General features: G+C 43.2%; 1 protein-coding gene across 4 annotated transcripts in view; it reads left to right on the forward strand.

Annotated features, from left to right (window-relative positions):
• The window catches only part of HDAC4 (histone deacetylase 4), a 267,150-nt gene that overhangs the window by 35,998 nt on the left and 210,700 nt on the right, over nucleotides 1-20,452 (forward strand). The gene's annotated exons all lie outside the window — the stretch shown is intronic.

Below are 20,452 nucleotides of genomic sequence, written 5' to 3' on the forward strand. Positions count from 1 at the left end.
CTGTTTTGAAAATACTCAACAGCTCTTGGTGTTCCCTCTGGGAACTACTGTCATGGTTGGCTAAATGATGCTTGATAGTGATGTGCTGAAATGTTGAAGTAAATTTTTAACCTTTTAAAAGGATGAAGCTAATATTAAATGTTGCACCTTTTGAATGCTGAATTGCATATAGGAAAATACTCGTGGGCTTTTTTCAGATCCTGTCTCCCTGTGATCTCTTTAAAACTGAACCAGATGAAGATTATTTAATATGTTCTTGCAGACAAAAGAAATGTGTGCTGACTGCAACAATTTAGGGATTTGTCTTGAATTTCAAGCACGATTCAAGTTTAATTTTTGTAATGCTTAGAAAACCAGATGAGTAGTATGTTAAAAGCCCTTCAGAACTAGACCAGATCCAGCAATACCCTGGAAAGCTGCTGTTGCAGCTTATGAACCTTAAAGCACAGCCACGTTCTGCCTTCACCTGGCTCCATGGGTTACCGGCTCGCTGACTTCCCATTCCCACTGATTTCAGCCCAAGGGGAGAGTCTGTATATCAAGACCATAATTAGGAATGTTTGCTAGTTAATACGCTCTTATTCACAAGTTCTGGAGCTAAGTCTGTTTGTAAAGTGCTGCTAAGCTGCTTCGCTTTGGTTGTCATTTAACTCTCCTACGGGGGGGTACAGCACATCCTTCTGATTGTGAAGGGCTTTTCCCTGTCCGCCTGTCAGCCAGCATCTATGGAGAAACGCAGCTTGAAGGTACCACTGGTGGCACCAATCCTTCTGAGTTATCAGAAGTGCATGCATGTGTGTCGGGTTCAGTGGGCAATGTTAATTCTCCTTTGAACCCCAGCAGCACAGGCTTTGCCAGGGAATCCACAGACTAGACTTAATCTTCCCAGTGTTTGTATCTGGTCTGCTCAACTTTGATGTAGCAACATCAGATTTATTTTGAAGGCATGAATTGTGAAGTCTTGAGTATATTCTGCAAGGATGGCTGTGCAAGGTTAGCCCCTGGGGAGACCAGGTCTTGGGATCCTGACCACATCTCGCTGTGGATGCCTGGGAAGGAGGGTAAAAGCAGGTAAGATTGTGGCAGCAGCCATCAATACACCTTCTCAACCTATAGCTATCTGTGACTTGGAATTTTTTTTGGGGGGACTGGCCGTGCTAAATTTTACTTTCTTGGTCCTTTTTCTGTTTCTGTCATCTGCCCAGTTGCTTCTAGAAGCTGCTGAAATTTTGGCATTTGCAGGGAACTGCACAGTTGGACCTTGCTGCATGAGGAACATTGCATTGTCTCTGTCTGCTTCAGAGCTGTGTGTGTGGCTGAAATAAATGTTTTTGAGGTTCTGCTTCCTTCCACTGAGGAGTGGAGTAGTGACATCTGAGCTCTTCGCTATGAGCACCTGAGCTGTGTGCTGGGATGCTGGTGGAGATAAGTTCTGTAAAACCGTTCCGTCGGTTTTGTTTTGCACTGTTATGGTTGTATCAAGGGGTGAGTAATCCCAGCACTGAAAAAAAAAAAGTCTTCCTTTGTGTATTGATGCTTGCTGACTTGACGATGAGCAAGCAGCATTTTGCCAGTACCACCTTCTCCTCCTGGAGTAATTTCTAACCATGGGCAAGGCAGAGTTGCTTGCAGTGGAGGGGAATACTGGAAACTCTCACTGTGCTACAGCTGTGCTCTGTGGTAGGGCTGGGATCAGGATGTTGGAGAAATGACAGATGATTTCAAAGAAATAATTTTTTTCAAAAAAAATCAATCCTGACCCTTTCACTATTCAAGAATCTATGTACTCATTTTGTTTGTAGCTGTTATGTTGCCAAACCACATAAATAGCTTTGCAGGGAAAATTGTAATAGGAGCGAGGTCTAGTTTGTGAGCTTTGAACTGCTAGCCTTGGCTTCAGGTAACCATTTTGTCCTGAAAGGCGGCTGCTGTAGTCAGTCCTGTAGCCCCATCAGACTTTGTGTAATAGCAAGGAGCATGAGCCTTGGGGCGAGAGGGTTTGGGGCTTGCTGCCTCCCTTGGCAGTGTACTCATCGTATTGTGTATTTTGACTTTTTTTTTAATAGATGTTGTTGTCTATGAACTACTGTCTAATGACTCTTTGCTGTCAGGTTTCACCTTCTAATCAATAGACCAAGATCAATGCAGTTATTTGTACGTGTGGTCACTTTAGACATCCAGTCAGCCAAGTTGGGTGCAGCTGGAGATGGGTAATGCTCCTTCAGTTGGTTTATTTGTTGGGAGATCAGAGGGAAGGTGTTTTGGGTTTTTTTTTATCCCTTATATAAAGTTGGTTTCAGTATTTTTTTATCAATTGACCATCTTTAGGCAGGAAACCCTTAAAGCTTGGTGATTTTAAGATAAATCACTGAGAACAATTTTTTCGCTATTCTACTTCAGCATTCAAAACTTGTACTTTCTAGTTAAACAGACTTCCCCCCTTCCTTTAACTGTGATCTTTGTTTTATGCTGGCTATAAAAAGAAACATTAGTTTAAACTTTTTTTGCACTGGTGTGCTCCTGTTCTATAAAATGCTTGAGCTGCTCTTGTGAGAAGACATAAAAGCCTGAACTAGACCAGCCTAATACCCTGTTTCTTCTCTGGTCAAAAGTAACCCAGAATAATAAAAAGTCCAGAGCCCACATGCCAAACTCCAATAGTCCATCCAAGGTATTGAATCTTTGACTTTTGTCACTTTAGGAAAGATCTCTGCAACTTCCAAGTACTTGCTTTTTTCTAAATAGGGTACCACTGGTCTCATACAACCTTTGCCAGGAGAAGGCATGAGATTCTCTTACAGCTTAACAAACCGAGAAGAAGGGCTTTGGCATCTGTTCCCTGCCAGCAGCAAGTATCTGATTGGCATTAGATTTTTTTTTTTTTTTCTTCTTTTTTTTTCTTTCCAGCAGGTGGAAGGCCTGTTCTGCAGGCTCGTAACTCTTTGACAGGTTTATCATGATGGCTTCTTGGCAGGTAAGGGTGATGCTGTTCATTCAGTCTGCCTTAAAGAATCTTGCTGCTTTTTTTTTTTTTTTTTAAACTGTAGCTCTGTACAGTAGCTATTTCAAATAGGTCATGGGACTTTTGCCTCTGGTTTACTTCTTTGAATGAAGAATTGCAGCAGCTATGGCCAACTTGCAGGGTCAGTATACCTTAATCACCGCCTTGACCTCCCCCAGATGTATTTGAGGCAGGGTGATCTGAACAAACGTAGCATCGGTTTGTGTTAACAAAGGTTTAGGAGCTCTCTGAATTAGTCTTACCATGTGCTTTCTTCTTCATGAGGAAAGGTACGTATAATAGTTCTTTTCAGGCACTGGCTTGTGATTTTCAAAGTCTTTCTAAAGGGCTGCTGTGTAGAAGCTGCCCTTTTAAAATTTATTTTGTTCTGTGTTGTTTTAAATCATGTTTGTCGTGCGAGACTTCAACTTGTTGTTTTTAGCAGTTCACCAAAGCGCTTTCTAACCGGGTGCTTAAAGAGAATTCCTCCTCCTCCACTGATTAATTTCTGGCATGGAGCATGAAATAGCTCTTGCGTCAATAAATCGTCACAACCTTTGCTTGTCTCTGTCAGCGTAAATACAGTTGGACTCTAACATGCCTGAAAGTAGGCCAGAGGTTGCTAATTTTGCAGCTGCAAAGTGGCCGAGTCCGAGAGTGCTGTGTGAGGTGCGTGCTTGGTGGGATATCAGACCTGCTGCATTTCAGGTTACAAGTTGGGCCTCTTTCCCTCCCGTTAACTTTTTAGCTTCTAGAATTGTATTTCATAAAAAAATACATTGTTTTACAACTGTCTTAGAGGATAATGTTTTTACACGTGTTTGTGTCATTTAATAGAACAAATATGTGCATATTTATAGCTATGAGCAAGCCAAATGCCTTTGTCACTGTACCTCTGTTGCTTGGGTTAAGTTTGTGCTAGTTACGAAATGGAGATCGCCAGTCTGCGTGACCCTGATACTCAAGGCTTTGCTGATTTTCTTCAGTGAGCTTGGGTGCTCCTCACACCTGCTTACCTCTTGCTATCCTGGTATGTGTCGGTTGGTTGTTTCACAGCTTGGCTGCTGCAATCCTCCGCTCCAAGATTGCCTGTGGGTTGTCACTTTGGAGAAGGCAGCCAAGCTCAAAATAGCATCTGTGATGGTTTATGGCGGTGTCTGCTTCATGCTCCCCATATTTGGGGGGGGCTACTGAGTGAGTCTGGGACCTTGTTTCACTTCTTCACCTTTGGTCACTTGGGAAGACTTGCTTTTGAGCTGCTTGCTCAGACTGTGCTTTTTTCCCTAGTAATTCTGCAGAGCAGAACTGGTGCTTGCTTTTGTCAGGGACAATATGGATAGCATTGCACAAAAGGATGGGATGTTTTGGGAATAATTGCTCAAAGCAATTGGGCAACAGTTACTTGATCTTTAGATGTTCTATCAATCGGATGAAAGAAACTTCTACAAAGCCATTTGCTCGAACAACTGTTGTGCAAACCGGGTGCTGAATGCTTCAAGAAGTGGAAGGTAAGGAACTTGGTAAATAATTTAGCAGATTTTAAGGATAGGGTAGAGCTCAGTTTTTGGGAAATGTAGTGCCTGTGATTATTGGGTAGGAGTCAGAAAACTTGGATTTAATTGCGAGGGAGACAGCACACTTCAAGTAGGCCAGTCAGTGCTATCTGTATGCCTGTCTCGGTTAAGAGATCCAGTTGCAAGCCTAGTCTCATTTAAAAAGAAAAAGAGTACAACTGAACAGTAAAGTGAATACTCATCTTCAGGTTGCTTTTCTGTTGCAAAAAGCAGAGCAAGGTGTTTTTTGTTTGGGAGTTTTGTTTTTTCTTTCTTTCTCGGAAGTACAGTCCTCTGCAACAAGTTTACTATTGGTGATAAGCAGGATGTACTGAATGTAATCCATGTGTTGCTGTGCTCCTTGTGACAAGCAGTGGCAGAATAAGACCAGTTGTGCCTCTCAGCTCACGGGGTGCTGTGGACTCCTGCAGCTTGGTGTCAGTGTATGGCAGTGCCTGAGAGCGCTGCCTCTTTGCTGGAGTAGCTCACTAAAGCCATGGCAAAAAATGTCCGTAGGTTTTTGACAGTTCCTCCCAACTCACAGTAAAGCAGGAAGGAAGCAAAGCAAAAACCCGAGGTGTCTGAAGTAACTGAATGCTATGAAATATTGGTCTAGCGATTAAGGCATGCTAAAGAAATGTGTATAAGTGATGGACTTAGATGTAAAGACTTTCCCCCATCACAGAGCATCTGCAGTCTGACACTTCAGACTCAGTCTTCTTTCTGCATTTTGATTCTTGAGGAGGAGCTTGAGGGAGCTGCTGAAGAGGCTGAAATGATACGTGTATAGCCGCCTGTCAGTGCGAATCAGGTTGTTGTGAAACCTGCTGGCTCCTGAGACTCCAGTGCTTTCTTCTCAGAGAGTGCTCTGGTGAAGCAGCCTGTTTGGTCTTTCTGGGATCATCTTCCTCCTCCCACTAGCATCCCAGTACCAATGCCCCTGCAGCTCCCCTACCTGTAAACTAAGTAGTTGAATAGACTTGATGGACCAAATGGCAGAGAAATGTTAAGAATATTTCTGAAGTTAAGATGTATTTTCTTTTTTATTCTCTTAACCTGTATCTAAATACAAACAAAACCTACTGGTGGAGGGGCAGGGGAAAATTCCTAGACATCCCGCTCCTGCATGAAAGCTTTTAAAGTTGGGTTTTTTTTGCCAAGTTTGAGAAACCAGCTGTAGCTGCTATCAAACAACCTGTTTGTTTCATAGTAAACTTGTGTAAATAATCTTTCTGTCCTTTCAAAAACAATCAGTCTTTTGATCCCAGTGCCTGTGTCAGCCTATTGCAGGCAGGAGGAAGCCTGAAAGGGCAGGCCTTCATGTGATTTGTATCTTTAATACTTCCAGAGATACAATACCTTTCTATTTGATGAGAAAACTGTCCACTTAAAGTTGACTTTCATTGCCAGAAAGGAAAGTGTGGCATATTCTTAGCTCAAAGTAGGGATTTGACAGGGTCTGTATTTTCTAGTACAGGGTTATTCATCTTGTGCCAAGTGTTGGAGCTACAGCGTGGATGTCTCCTCTTTCCCTTCCTCCTCCTCTCTTTAGTTGTAAACTAATATTCATGAAGAGATTTACATGTTTTGGTCAAACTTAATGCATAATATGTGCAGAGAGTATTTCTCCTCCCTTTTCTCCTATTAGAGTTGGAGGCTTGAGAATGAAAATACTTTTTAAAAAATATTTCACTGTGTAGTTTCTCTGTTCCTACGTCAGAGATGTGCCTAGTTGTGCCAGAGAAGCCACAAGATGTTGAACGTTGCAGGAAGAGGCAGCGGTGGTTATGTCACTGTGGCACTTCGGCAGCTGTTTGCCCATACCTGTGTTGGTGTGTAGGCTGTGTGTGCTTTTCCATCTTTTAATTGTAAAGTCAGATGGCGGTGTTTATGCTTTTGTGCCATTCCTGTAGTGAGTCTGTGCCTAGCCTGAATTGGAGGATCTTGGCAGAAAGTGGCTGCTCAGGAGTATATTATACTGTTAGACAGCAACAAGACTGTTTTGAGTTGGCTCAGGGATGTGGGGCTATGTGTATTCATGTGCGTGTGTGTATCTGTGTGTGTATATGTATGTCTATCCTAACTCTGCCTTGGTTACTAAAGCCTGAGTTAGAAGGATTTTTTGTTGAAGCTGACTAGAGGGTCATCTTTTGGTTCAGATACTAATTCTGCAGTGGGTACAGATCAGCTCCTGTTTGCTAGCATGCGTGATACTGCTCCTTTGCCACTTGTCTTTCTGGGCTTCTCCCATCGCCAAAGTTTATTCCTTAGGGCTGTGTTTGGCTTGGGCTGTGCTTTCCTTGGATTGGGATGTTGTAGCCTGCTCATCACATGCACACACCCACACACACTCATTTTCCCTGTTTCAGGTGCCTGGAATACCTTTAAATAAATGGGGTATCAGCATGGTGTGGTATAGACAATAAGCGGTGTTGGGCTAAAGACAGACTTCTTAATTGCTGAGTAAAGCTGTGCGTTAAATCAAGGTGTGCTTTGCTTTTCCTTTTCCCTGGTCGTGAAGAGCTAGATACTAAATACCCACGTTAATCAGGTTGGACATGGAATGGTTGTTTCCTTTCATGGAGGTGAGGTTTGGTTCTGGGAGCTTTCTGCGCTACTGTTTGATCAGGGATGGAAGGCACCTGCTGCTGGCCATTACATTGAGTTGTCTCTGACTTCCTTCGTGCCCGCAGTCCTAAGAGGTGTCCTCTGAGAAGTTGCTACTGTGTCTAAAGGCTGCTGCAGTTTTAGCCTTCACCGGTGCTCGTTCCTGGAGTGTCCAGCATGCTGGTTGTGCCCATCACAGGATGCACAGAGTGTGGCAGGATGCACCTAGCAACATTTTTGTAAATCTTTGGGTTTGGCCACCTAGGCATCTTCTAGAGAAATGCCAGCTTTGGTGCGACTCAGACTGGATAAGCAAGTTAAAACTGGACGCATGTAGTGCAGCCTTTGCCTGGCCAAAGAGTTATTAATGCATTTGCTCTGGGCTTGTAGGTGTCAAGAGTAGATGACACTGCTGCTTGAGTAGATGCTCTCATCGAAAGCCAGTTCTTATTTGCTTTGCTGTTGTCCTGTTAAGGCTATAATACCTGTCAGACCCTCGGCAGCTCCTCATCCATATTGAGCTGTAAGGAGGACAGACCACCGCAGCCCATGCATTGATTGGGACTTTCAGCAGGAGGAAGGAGCCCATGTAGCCTAAAACCATACGAGTTTCCTTCCTTCTGGAAGGAATTTAAAAATACCTTCATATAGGCTCTAAAGTTCCTTCTTTCCTGCTTATTTTGGTTTGTATTTTACTGTTGAAACTACTTTCTTCAGGAGAGGCTGGCTGGCGAATATTTGTTCAGGAGCTGCCAGTCACGAGAGTTGGATTTCTTCAGGTGTGGGAGCCCAACTCTGCTGGCCTGTGGTGCTGTGGGATGAGCCCTCCCTCCTGGGAAAGGTGAGCTGGGAGCCGGGCTGGAATAAAGGGGTGTGGTTGCAGTGTTTCATTTTGCTTTTTTTGCTCCTGAAGCCTACAGAGCTGTGCAGAAGGAGCTTGTTTTTATACTGAAATAATTATGCTTGTAGTTGGTTTAGATGTATGTATTGGTGACTTCAGCAAACAAGAGTATGAGGCATTGTTGTGTTGAAAGATGACTTTTGTTGTGCTAGAAAATCCTTTTTTCTCTTGCAAGAAACAAGTGTGCATCTATTTCTTTTGAACTGTAGTGGCTTTCCCCCCCCAAATACCTTAAATTGGAATTATTTTGAACTAGGGAGAACTAAGTAGTGTTTAGAAACTGTTGTCAGTGAGATTGTAACTGGCTCTTATTTTGAAAGAGGCAGAATGCTTGGTATTTACTCTCTTGAAATATTTTTTTTTCTGACCATTTTCCTGCAAGGCGGCATTTTCATCATGTCTGCAAACTGGACTGTTTTTGTCACACTTGCAAGTTGCTAATATCCTGATTTGTTAGTATTTTTTTTTGTTTTTTGTATTGGCAAATTTAAAGTGATTTATCAGCTTAGATTCCCTCTATTTACCACTCTGCAACTTCCAAGTTAGTAATTTTGCTGACTAAGCGTGCAGAGGATACCTTTGTGCACAAGGAAGAAGCAGGGAGGAAAACTGGTGTGTTTCTCTTCCCCCCTCCTCCTCCTTCTCCCAGATTGAAACTGGGGGAGCCTGCTGGACACTTCCACTGATCAACAGCTCATTCCTTTAATTACAAGATTTCTGACTTGGAGCTTCCACGTAACCTGATTCATGTGTTAGATGCAGTCAGAGATATTTCTGCTGTAAGGCTCTTATAAACATGACTAAAGCAGGCGGCCCTGCCTCTGCTAGCCAATGCTGGGCTGCACGCACTGTCGCTTCTCCAAATTTTAGTTTCAGCTTGAGCCCTTTTTTTAGATGCTGAGAAAATAAATTCAACTGTGCTGGTTCTGCCCCCCCCCCCCCCCCCCCCCGCCCTGATATTGGACTCACGAAATGCTGCTGTGGACCTCTTTCCAGGATAACAAACACTGAAACATCTAATTATGGCTCAGCCTCTCATTCCAAGCATCACATGCTCGTAGGGCTTTCTGATACGTTACGCAGATTCTTCAAACCACTGACCTTTGCAGAGTGCCCTTGGCTGTGCCAGCAGAGAAGCATGCTGGCAGCTTAAAGATGTTTTGTCTGGCATTTGAGCAGAAGTGAAAAGTTATTGCTGGTGGAAACAGATGAGAGGGCAGAAAACGCAATGTGTGCCGTGGTTTTGGATGTCTGGCATTGTCTGATGGTGAACGGCCGTGGCAGTTTGTTCTTCTGTGTTGAAAGGTGACGTTAATGTTGAAAGCTGGGGGGGTTAAGCACAAATTGGACAGTTGTTGCGACAGCTGTGTTGTCAGCCGTGGTTTGCGGGCCGCGTGCAGCTCTTTATTAATTGGACTGTCCTATAAATAAGCAGTTGTACACAGTCTTACACACGCAACTCTTTGCAACGCTGCTGCGTGTCGCAGAGCAGCCAGATGTCACAACTAGCTCCCGATTGCTCTCAGCAGGTAAAGCTGCAGGAGAAAAACACCTACAGTTCTGGAAGACACAATAGCTGAGTGGAGGGAGCTGGGGGTGATGCCTGTGAGGGATATGTGATTTGTGATACCGGAGGCTTAAAAGCAAAAATAGCATCATTTATAATAGTAAAAGTGAAGGCTTCTGCTCTACGCCTTTGCATTCTGCCAGTCTGTAATGAATGGAGGAGTAGTTTGCTTACACATGACAAGCAGGAATGAATAAGCACTTAAAATTTTGATGCTGAAGAAACAGCTTTTCATCTTGGCCTCCAAGAAAGTCAGAGCCATGTAGCCCCTTTTGTCACACTGTTGCATGCTGCTCTAAATAAAAATGTTGGAAAGTGTAAAATTAAAACTCTCTCTGCATCCTTCATCTTCCCTGTGAGGTTTACCGTTCTGCTCTTGGGGTGCTCTAGGGCTTGTTATGGCTAGGGCTGTGTGCTGATTTTTTGGGAGAGGACCCCTTTGCTGCCTGTTTTCCCGCCCCGTCAGCGGGAGGAGGTATTCAAAGAACGATTCATGGCTTTCAGCTTCTTCACCAGCTACAAACATCTCATCAGCGTGGGCTAGGAGATGATGTAGGCACGATGTCTGACTGGGAGTGAGTTAAGGTAGTGCAAGCAAGAGTTCGGCTCGAGGATAACTGAAGTGAGTCAAATTAGGTGTTAGTTCATCCACGCCAAAATGTGAAGCTGTTTCTCCTTCTGGCTATCGGGTGGTTGCCCTCTTTGCCGATGGGATGGCTTCCCCCAGGAGTGCGTTGTGTGTTTCTGTCTTTAGCATGAATGTTTCACAGAAACGAAAGCTGGATCCATTGTGGGTTTTGCAGTCAAAACAGTGGCTGGTGCAAATACAGCTTTCCTTGCTGACACAGGGTATTGGGAACTGGTTGTTAAATTTTTCCTAGTCCAATGATGGATTTTTACCCCAACTGCAAATTTTGCCTTACCAAACTACCAAAAAAGCAAGCTACTTCTGGGTAATACACCCAGCTGCTGCAGTTTCTTAGGTCTGCAAGAAAGCTGTTGCAGTGAAATTGTTCTAGGTGTGTTATGCAACCCTGATGCGTTTTAATAGATGGATACCTAAAGATCTTTTATTAATTATGATGCTTGGAGAACAGCAGCAAAGTGAGGGTAGGTATAAGCTGTGTGCTGGAGTATAGAACTGCTGTCCCTTGAGGTCTCATCTGAACAGCACTGGGGATGTTGGCTAGAGCAGTTTTCCTCTGGGTTATGTCTGTGCTGTATTTGCATGGAACTTCCTTAGGAGACCTGTGGTATTTTAGTGGATGGTGTTTTGTAATGGCAGGTGGCAGTGGTTTTTTTTCTTTTTTTTTTCTTTTCTTTTTTTTCTTTTTTTTTTCTTTCTTTTTTCTTTTTTTTTTTCTTTTTTTTGCTTTCTTTTCCTTTCTGTTTTCCTGTAAGCCCCTATCTCAAGTAGTTCTTTCTGGGCTTGCTAGGAACCTAGTCCAGTGCAGAAACGTTCAGAGGGGGAAAAACACCTTGTGGTAAGAAAATGAATACACCTAGTACTGTCTTTTTGTTCCAAGATTACTACTATTAATTGCTTGCTTGGTGCTTAGTGATAAACTTGTTAAGACATAGCCAGAAGTGATTCTTTTACCAGCAAAATACCCATTTTAGTTTTGTGTTTGCCAGAGCTGGCAGCAGATACTTTTAGTACCTGAGGGATAGACTTCTTTAAAACATGCTCCAAAATACCATAGTTTTCTACTTATCTGCCCGTGACTAACACCTTCAACGCTTCTGCTGTCACCTGCTCACCATGTAATGTAAATGTGTGCAGATTTATGTAAGCATAAGGTGGGGAGAAAAGCCGGTAACTGGCCTTTGGAAAACTGGAAAGCGGCATTAAGGTGATGTCTGTCAATGCTTTTATTATTTTTGTGTTTGCCTCCAACTTAAATGTCACTAACCTTCTACTTGGAGAGGTCCTATTCACAAGGACTCTTGGCAGGCATTTCCCAAACAAAGCACAGGGGTATTGTCCCTGCTCTTGTTGGTTTGGTTCAGATGTCAGGGCTACCCGTCAGCTCCTATGGCCTGTAGATACCAAGATGTTTTGGTAAAGACAGAGTACAGGAAACCTTTTTAGAATTTTTTTGTCAGTTCTAAGGATTAAAAATGAGTTTTGTTCCACTTCTCCTAAAAGCAGCGTTAGATGCCTGTAAGCCTGACGGTAGGTAAGTGTGCACAGGAGTCAGTCCCTGCTGTTTGAACTCCTTTTGGTAGGGTGTTTGAAAGAGGAGTTGCCTGCAATGTTATTCACTGAAAACTTTAGGAATCAAAGGGATGTTCATTCTGGAAAATTTCCTGCAAGTGGGCTTTCACGGATGAAACTTATAATTAATTCTTGTAAGTGGTTGTGCAGGGTGCACAGTTAAAGGCTGCATGTTAGGAGTGTATGTCTGGATTTGTGCAGCTTACACTGTGCTTTAGGCCTCCTTTTCCTCACGTAAAACCTGTTGGTCCCCTTACAGGACAAAATTTACACCGTCAAATTGTAGTGATTGTTACTCTACCTCTTCTATTCTTCTCATGCAGAGTGGGTTCCGTGTTTGCTTCTTTTGAAAATAACTTGTGGTGATGAGGTTGCTGTAGGACAAAATGGGCAAGTTCCTGTTGGAATTGGTCGTTACTGAAGCTATAAATCCGATCACAGTGTGTTATACTTGAGCAGCCCGAAGGCATATCTAGTCCTGTGTCCCACCTGACAGCGAGTGGTACGAGATGTTTCATGCTGCGAAGAATCAAAACAAGAGAACCTGAGATGAGTGTAGAGTAATATAATAATTGGATTAGATGATTATGTAGTTCTTGCCATTATGGTGCTTGATAATCACAGAATGGCTGGGCTTGGAAGGGACCTTTGGAGATCATCTAGTCCAACACCCTGCTAAAGAAGGTTCACCTGGGGCAAGTTGCACAGGATCATGTCCAGGTGGGTTTTGAATGTCTCCAGAGAAGGAGACCCTACAGCCTCTCTGGGCAGCCTGCTCCAGTGCTGTGTCACCCTCAAAGCAGGATGAAGTTCTTCCTTGTATTCAGATGGAACTTCTTGTGTTGCAGTTTGTGCCTGTTGCCCCTTGTCCTGTTGCTTGGCGCTACAGAAAAAAGCCTGGCCCCATCCCCTTGACACTTGCTCTTAAGGTGTTTGTATACATAGGTGAGATTCCCTTTCAGTCTTGTCTTCTCCAGGCTAAACAGGCCCAGCTCTCTCAGCCTTGCCTTATAAGAGAGATGCTCCAGTCTTCTAAGCATCTTTGTAGCCCATCTGGATGCTTTTGCTGGCCCAAATGTTCTACATGCACTTTGCAGGACATAAACTTATGCAAAAATGCAGGGAAATGTGCAGTGGGAAGCTTGAGGCTAACTTAGTTTGGGGTCACTTGCTGCATGCTCTAACTGTGGGAAGTATTTTGTGGTTATGATTTTCTATGAATATGGGATTTGTAAATGATACAGACTTGTTCCAGATAGAACTTGAGCATCCTGTAGAAAGAAGCACAGAACCATCACAAGCTGCATAATTTGGCAGCTCTTGAGGTGTTCATTCCTGTGTGTTGTGTTTTGGGGAGGAGGAGTTTGTTCAAACCGGGAACTGGGGATAAAATTGCATGTCTGAGCACATGATTTAGAAGCCTCAGACATGCTATTGTACATTAGAGTAACTCCACAACTGCATTATTACGTTCTGTTTCTGAGATGCAGTGTACTCAGATCCAATCGTTTTGTTGCATCTTGCAGTGCTGAGGGAGGAAGCACGTGCAGGTACATGCTGGAAAGAAATCTGTAATCTTTTCTGATAAAGTACACTACAGGTTTTGCGTAGTGAGGATGAACTGAAACCTCGCCGGCACGTTGAAGATCACCTGTATTTAGCTGAATCAGCTTTATAAGCACGGCATGACTTCCTGAATTGCTGCAAAGGAAGGATGTGCTGTTGACTCAGAAGAAAGTTTATAATGTGTGTCTAGGGGCAAGGTCAGCAAAGTAGATGTCTGATTTTGAAAGTTACACGTTTGTCATATAGTGATTCACAGTCTTAAGAGCATGACAGCAGAAGTGCCTTAGAATTACCATTGTCTGGGGAAAAAACCCCACCAAAATACCAAACCCAAAACATTTTATAGACCCAAATTAGGAGGTGGAGAGGGGACACAAGCGATGTGGAGTTGCATTTTGTTAGATAACAGTAATGTGACAGGGCAGAGTGGATTTTGTTTTTGCATCATTAAATTTGGCACTTGCTTACCTAACTCTTTCACCCGGGTGTAAACTTGTGTTCCCTGTAGCTTGTTCATATAAACTTTGTCTGCACAGCTGCAAGTGCTGTTACGTGCAGATTCAATTTCTGAACTGGATTTTGAAATTGAATGTTTTCTATATGGACTTAAAAACATGCCTACCTCACCCTCAAATTGCTCTTACTTTTTCCTTTGAAAATTGCTCATTTGTCTTTGGTGCCTTTTGTCTCCTTCAAGCATGCCTGTGTGTGTGGCATAGCTTAGATTTTTATGAACAAGAATGTAAACAGCAAATCTGCACAAGACTTGCAGAAGAACTCTGTAGCTGTAGTGCATCATCTGTTTGTTATGTAATCTGATATAATGGAAGCGAAATAGAAACCAGATGTCAAGGCAGAGCAATTACAATTTTTCATCTGCAAGTATTACAGTAAATGTACTTTGTATTCCTTCCCCCCACCCCTGAATACATGGGGTTTTATTTGTTGGGGGGTTGGGAAAGTGCTGCAGGGGACTTCAGAGCTCTCAGTATGGTTCTTGCTTAAAGACTTTGTTATTCTGTACTTGTGCTCTTTTGTGTAATTAAAAGTCTGTATGCTACTCCAGATCTGCGACCTAGTGTATTTCCAATTGGAAATGAGCTGGACAAAACTGCTTAGTCCTGGGAGACCACCTCTGTATGTCCGGCTCTGTGGGTTGTAACGTCAAGCTGCAGACTTGCACCGAATTTAGCGTTCAGCGTGGAGCTGCTTTACTTATCATGCTTAAGTTTTGTAAGAAAATCCTATCAAAACAGGTTTGGAGCAGACTCTGCCATGGATTCTTCTTTAGCTGAAGAAACATCTGGGAGGAGAGCAGATGGGAGCTGTGGTTAGCTCGTTTTCTCAAATTCGCTGTGTGACTAGGAGGATAAAAGGGAAAATGGATAATCATTGATTCTTTCTGTTGGGGAAATGGATAAACTAGCAGTGGAAGAATCCAAGAGGTTTATCTCTGCTGTCTTCCATTGAATAAGGCATCCCCTTGGTTGAGAGAGAGATCGATAAACATCTGTCTTCATCTTCACATGCATCTTCACAAATGGAGGCATATATATGATCTCACGGAGCGGTAGCTGATTTTAGTTTTCTTCTTCTCATTTGTTTTTTAACCTCCTGTTTTTTGGGGTGGTTTTGGTGTGGTTTTTTTTTGGTGTTGCTGCAGATTTATTTTCTTCCCTTCTGTTATCACGCTGGTTAGGCTCAGAAGCCAGCAGTTCCTTGCTGGTGGAATCCATGCTTGGAGGCAGTCACGGGGGCTAGAGGTGCAGTTTGTCACAGGGAGCATGAGGGTGCCTGGAATCGCGTCAGGCATCCCAACTGCATCCCGCGGGCCTGGCTTGGCACCACTGATTTACGGCTCCTCTCGGCATGCCATTTCACTGACAGTTGCAAGCATGTTATGGATGAAGCTTTATGTTCCGCTGAATAAAAATCTTTCTGTTCTGCGCCAACAGCTTTTTACTGGGTGGCTGCTGCATAGCGTACCTTTAGATGCTAAACAGGTCTTTACTTTCTGTGTCTCTGTGAGGAATAATAAGTCGGAAATCTTTCATGAAGCTGGTATCTTCATTTCTCTGTTAAGTACAGATAACTTCAAGAAATCCTTAAATCAGTTGTATGTTCCAGCCGAAGGAAGCGCTGGCAATGAATTAAAGATTCTTGCTCCTTTTAAACAGCAAGTTTCTTTCTTTAAAACCCAGCAAAGAATGAAGATAAGAGATCAATGTGAACACCTGCTGCTAGCCACTACAAATAGCATCCAATCTGTACCACCTCTCCTGTAAAGGACAACCTGGGAAGAGAGGACTTGGGTTCATTATATGTGGTTACTGCTCAGCTCTACTAACACCAGGTAATGACTTTGGCAAGTTCCAGTGATGAGGGATGTAAGCTTACGTGTGAAGAAGTTGTTAATATTTGTGAGCAAGCCACCCTTAGAAAAAAACCCAGGGGATTCTTCCATTCTTCCATTCCTGGAAAACCAGCAGCAAGATGGGCTTAATCTCAAGAGCTTTAGTAGCTAGTACTCTGCAAGCTGCTGGAGAACGGACAAGCAACCTTGAGATCACTACCATGTGGGATGGTGATGAGTCTTGATAACGACCACTGTACCTGGGCTGCTGGAGAGAAGGACAGAGGGGACTTCAGGACTTGGTGTGTGTTCACTTTGGTTCCAGTTACCATGCTCAAGCTTCATCCTGTGTTGAGTCTGTACTGAACATGGCTTGCACGGACGGTGGCAAACATTAAGGAAAGGAGGCTGGAGGGGATGAAAATGCGAAAAATAATCTGTGTTCCTCATATGGTCTTCAAAAGAACAACTACAAAATCCTCTGAAAAAATTCTGTTGGGAACAAGGACTTAGCTGTTGAAAGGTATTTGGTCGTTGCCTCCTGAAACGATTCTGTTCTGAGTATTTAGATTCAACCTTGAAATACAAATTTGCAGCGTGGGTTGTATTGTCACTTTGTACGGCCTGCCTTTTCTGTCCCATCCTTTGGCCAGTTGTCTCCTGCTGTTGCCTCCAGTAAGGCTGAAGCTTTGTGATAGAGTCCATTCCCCTAAACTGAAGATTAAACTATTGAAGACATTTTCTTTCCTCCCACGTGAAGCATTTATAGAAAACTTTACACCTGCAAGGAAGGAGTGAGGCCTTTTGCACCTGTGAAGTCCTTGAGGATGGCAGTGAAGCCAGAGCTGAAGGCAGCATCAGGCATTCCTAGTTGGAATAGTTTCATTTCTAAACGGAGACCGTGGAGCCCAGCCTGAGTCCTCCAGGTCACCACAGAAAACATCCCCTCAAGTTAGTTACTGTGGACGTTCGGCCATCTCGCTTACAAAGGCACCTTTCTGAAGGTAATGATGCTCTTCCCTTTACACTAGTGCTCTGCAAGGCTAGAGGACTGGGAAGCTCTGTGGCTCGGTCCATGTAAACACCTCTCGCGCCATGCTGACTCTCACGTTACTGAAACTGGACCCTGTGGTAATGGGGCTTAAAACCATGGAAATGCGTAACGGGAATGTTGGCCGGAGCGTGCTGGTAGACAGGAATAACTGTTTTCAATGCAAGTCAATGGAGGATTAGTTCTAAGAAGGAGAACAAGTCAATCAAGTAGGTGTTGGGCTTCATTTCTCTGTTGTGTCACTGTCATATTGGTTGTGACCAGCCTCTGTGACCTTAATTCTCAGCCAAGGGAACGTGGTTGTGCGGCGTGTTTTCTGGGGACAAAAATACTAGCAATAGCAAGTCGCATGTCGCCAGGAGCTCATACTATAAAAACAGCAGCTCTGCTGAAAGCGACCTTCAGCATGGCTGCGAACGTTCTCGGTGTTATTTTTAACCTGTCTGGGTAAATATCCAATACAAATGCTAGTGCCAATCTGATGTGTATGCTTTCACAAATCCTTATCTTCTGCTTTCTAGTGCAGTGACGCATCAGATGGAAAAGCTAGTTTTTGGGGTTCAGTATAGCTTCTCTTTTATGTCTGCAGTACCAGAAAGAAATAAATACTTCAGCTCAGTCTTACTGCTATATAGAATATTTTTAAAGTTTTTTTTCTTTTAAAAGATGAGTTTTAATGATACCTTTTTTGTTGTTGTTGTTTTTTTTTAAGAAAAATTCTTTAACTAGGGTTTAAAAATAGATTAAGGTTGTACTTTGATTAGGTTGCTTTGGCACTGACGTCAGCCTGTGACATTTATCTATGTATGGATTTGTTGCCCTGTTGACTAAGGCTGTATTTACACAAATGGGGATATTTCTGTCCACTGTGAGGGGCATGAGGAACATCTCTGCTCAAATTGTGTCCTTGCATTTAGTATTCTTGAAGTCTGGCTTTCTCTCCTACTGCTTCATTTTTGTGTTGGGATGGCAGCAGGGATTTTTTTACTGTGTTGGAGGATAGTGTTTCAGGCATTCATGTTGCCATCAAGGTCCAGGCACTACAGTTCTGTCTTGGTGGGGAGCGATGCTGGTAGAGCAATGCTGAACTTGACTTGGACTTGGAGAGGTATAGCATAAGGTATGAGCCTCTATGAGTTCTTACTGAATGGCTTCATTAATAGATATTCTGCAAATAGGAATTACAGAAAATAGGTCCTGCAAATGTAAAATACAAGTGAAAAGCAGTGAGCAATTTCAGATTAGCATGGTTTTGAGTGTGGCACCTTTATTTCTCTGCCACTTACGATTTCATGTTTTTATTCAGAACAGCAGTTGTAATTCACTTTTTTAAAAATTATTTTTAAGCTTTAAATATTGCAAAGTTTTAAATCCCTTTTTAGAAGGAGGCTGAAGCTAAAGCTGTTGATCTAGCAAATAATGAATTGGATGTTCGGCTGCTGGAGCTTCCCAGACCCTCTCTCCCTCTCCTCAAACTCTTGGGGTTTCCGTGGCCCCAAATCCTAATATTTGTAGCAGTAGCAGAAATGACTAAATGGTTTTCTATAAGCACTCTATCTAAAATCTGGTTCCTGGAGCATGAGGTTTCCCAAAAGTAACTTTTTGAAGACATATACGCAGTTGAAATGAAAGGGCAGAGAAGGAATACTTTTAAAAGTTGTTCCATTAGTAGCAGTATGCATTTCCAGTGTAAGTATTGTGTATCTTTATAAAACTTGGTTCTTGCTTTATTAAGGAGTTGCACGATGCAGGAAGGTACGATGGCATTCGCTGACAGCTCCTGTCTGTGGCAGAAAGGGTGATCTGCAGTGGAAGGGCTCTGATTCACGAGTGGAGGTTACTGATGGTGAGACAAGAGGGGTTAGTGTTTGGGCTGCATGCCCCAGCTTTGCTGCGAGTGCAGCTGAGCACAAGCCAAGGAATATCCAGAGCAGCTGCAGCTCAGCCTGACCTTCCACTGCAAATTAAAATTACTGCTGTTTATGTCTTTCAGACTTTGCTCTGTAAACTGTGTTATGGGGAAACATTTTGCAGGGGAGAGATCCCTCTGTGGAACGACGTGCTGTGGTTGGTTGGGGATGGTAACTGTTTTGGATGTCTTTGCTCTTGAGGTAAAGCCCCAACACATTTTTCCAGTGCCGTCACAATCATCCAGAAAACAAAGTGCTTCTGCAGTAGGTTGTTCCTCTTCATGTGCAGCAGTTCAGATCAAATAAATTACAGATCCCAGAGTACCATTGCAGCAGGTTGTGCTTAGGACTAAAGGGCCAATGCTGTCTTAATGCATCTCTTGTTTCTGTTTCCATTTTCTGCTTCTTTACCCTTTGATTAGAAAGGTAACATACTGGTACTGCAGTCCCTTTTGAAATACTTTTGACCAAAGTGTGGGGAAGGAATAAAGAGATGGGTAGACTCTTGAGCACACGAACAGATGGAGGTAGGAGAACCGTTAGGATGTTTAAAGCTAAAATTCTTTTAAAAGAATTCTTTTAAAATTCTTTTAAATCTAAAAGTTTTTAAATCTAAAAATGTCTAGTGTACTTATGGGCTCCTCAGAAGGAAAAATAAGAATCTGGCTGATGAGCTCAATACGCTGGCCTCTTAACAGAGTGGGTTCTTTATTTTGTTTAGGGTTTTCACTTTGGTATTTTGTTGTTTTGCAATATTGTTCCTGCCCCCCCCCCCCCCCCCCCCCAGTCACTTTTGAAGTACTTGGGCAGATTTTAAGTCTAAAACCTCTTGAAAGATTTAACTTTTTCTATGGGAATTCACAGAATCATATTGTTTAGGTAGGAAGAGACTGTTAAGATCATTGACCCCAACTGTTAACCCAGCACTGCCAAGCCCACCACTGAACCATGTCCCTAAACACCACAGCTATGCGTCTTGTAAACCCCTCCAGGGATGGTGGTTCAGCCACTTCCCTGGGCAGCCTGTCCCAGTGCTTGACAACCCTTTTGGTGAAGAAATTTTTCTGAATATCCAATATAAACCTCCCCTGGTGCAACTTGAGGCTGTTTCCTCTTGCCCTATTGCTTGTTCCTTGGGAGAAGAGAATGACCCCTACCTTGCTACAACCTCCTTTTAGGCAGTTGTAGAGTGATAAGGTATCCTCTCAGCCTCCTTTTCTCCAAGCTAAACACCCCAGTTCAGATTTTGCTGTTTGAAACAAGAGGAGTGCAACTCTGGCCTTGGTTTTGTTTTCAGTTACTGGTTTGGGGTTTTTGATGTATTCATGTGGAAGCAGGAGCAGCTCCTGGAGAAGAGGTGTTGAGGCTGCCTTAAAAATCAAACTGACTGAACTCAAAGCCCTTAAATGCTCTACTTGACCAACAAAACACAAAGGCTGCAACACGTCATCCTGAATTCCCTAAATACAGCCTGAAAGATACGTAAAATCTTATGGCTGTAAGGACAAAACTACCCCATGGTGCTGACTTGAATATGCAGTATGGCTGAGAGAGAGGCTGCTGCATTGCAAAGGTGTGATTTCTTAATCGCGCTAAGTACAGAGCAACCAAAACATCCGCATGAGCTAATCAAAATGTTGGATGGGATCTTGTGCTGGAGGAGGAGTGTAGGATCTATTGGGACTGTATTGATCAGCAAACTCACAGAAGTTTGCGTCTGCACAA

The sequence above is a fragment of the Falco peregrinus genome, chromosome 8 (assembly GCF_023634155.1).
Source record: "Falco peregrinus isolate bFalPer1 chromosome 8, bFalPer1.pri, whole genome shotgun sequence".
NCBI classification, from domain to species: domain Eukaryota; kingdom Metazoa; phylum Chordata; class Aves; order Falconiformes; family Falconidae; genus Falco; species Falco peregrinus.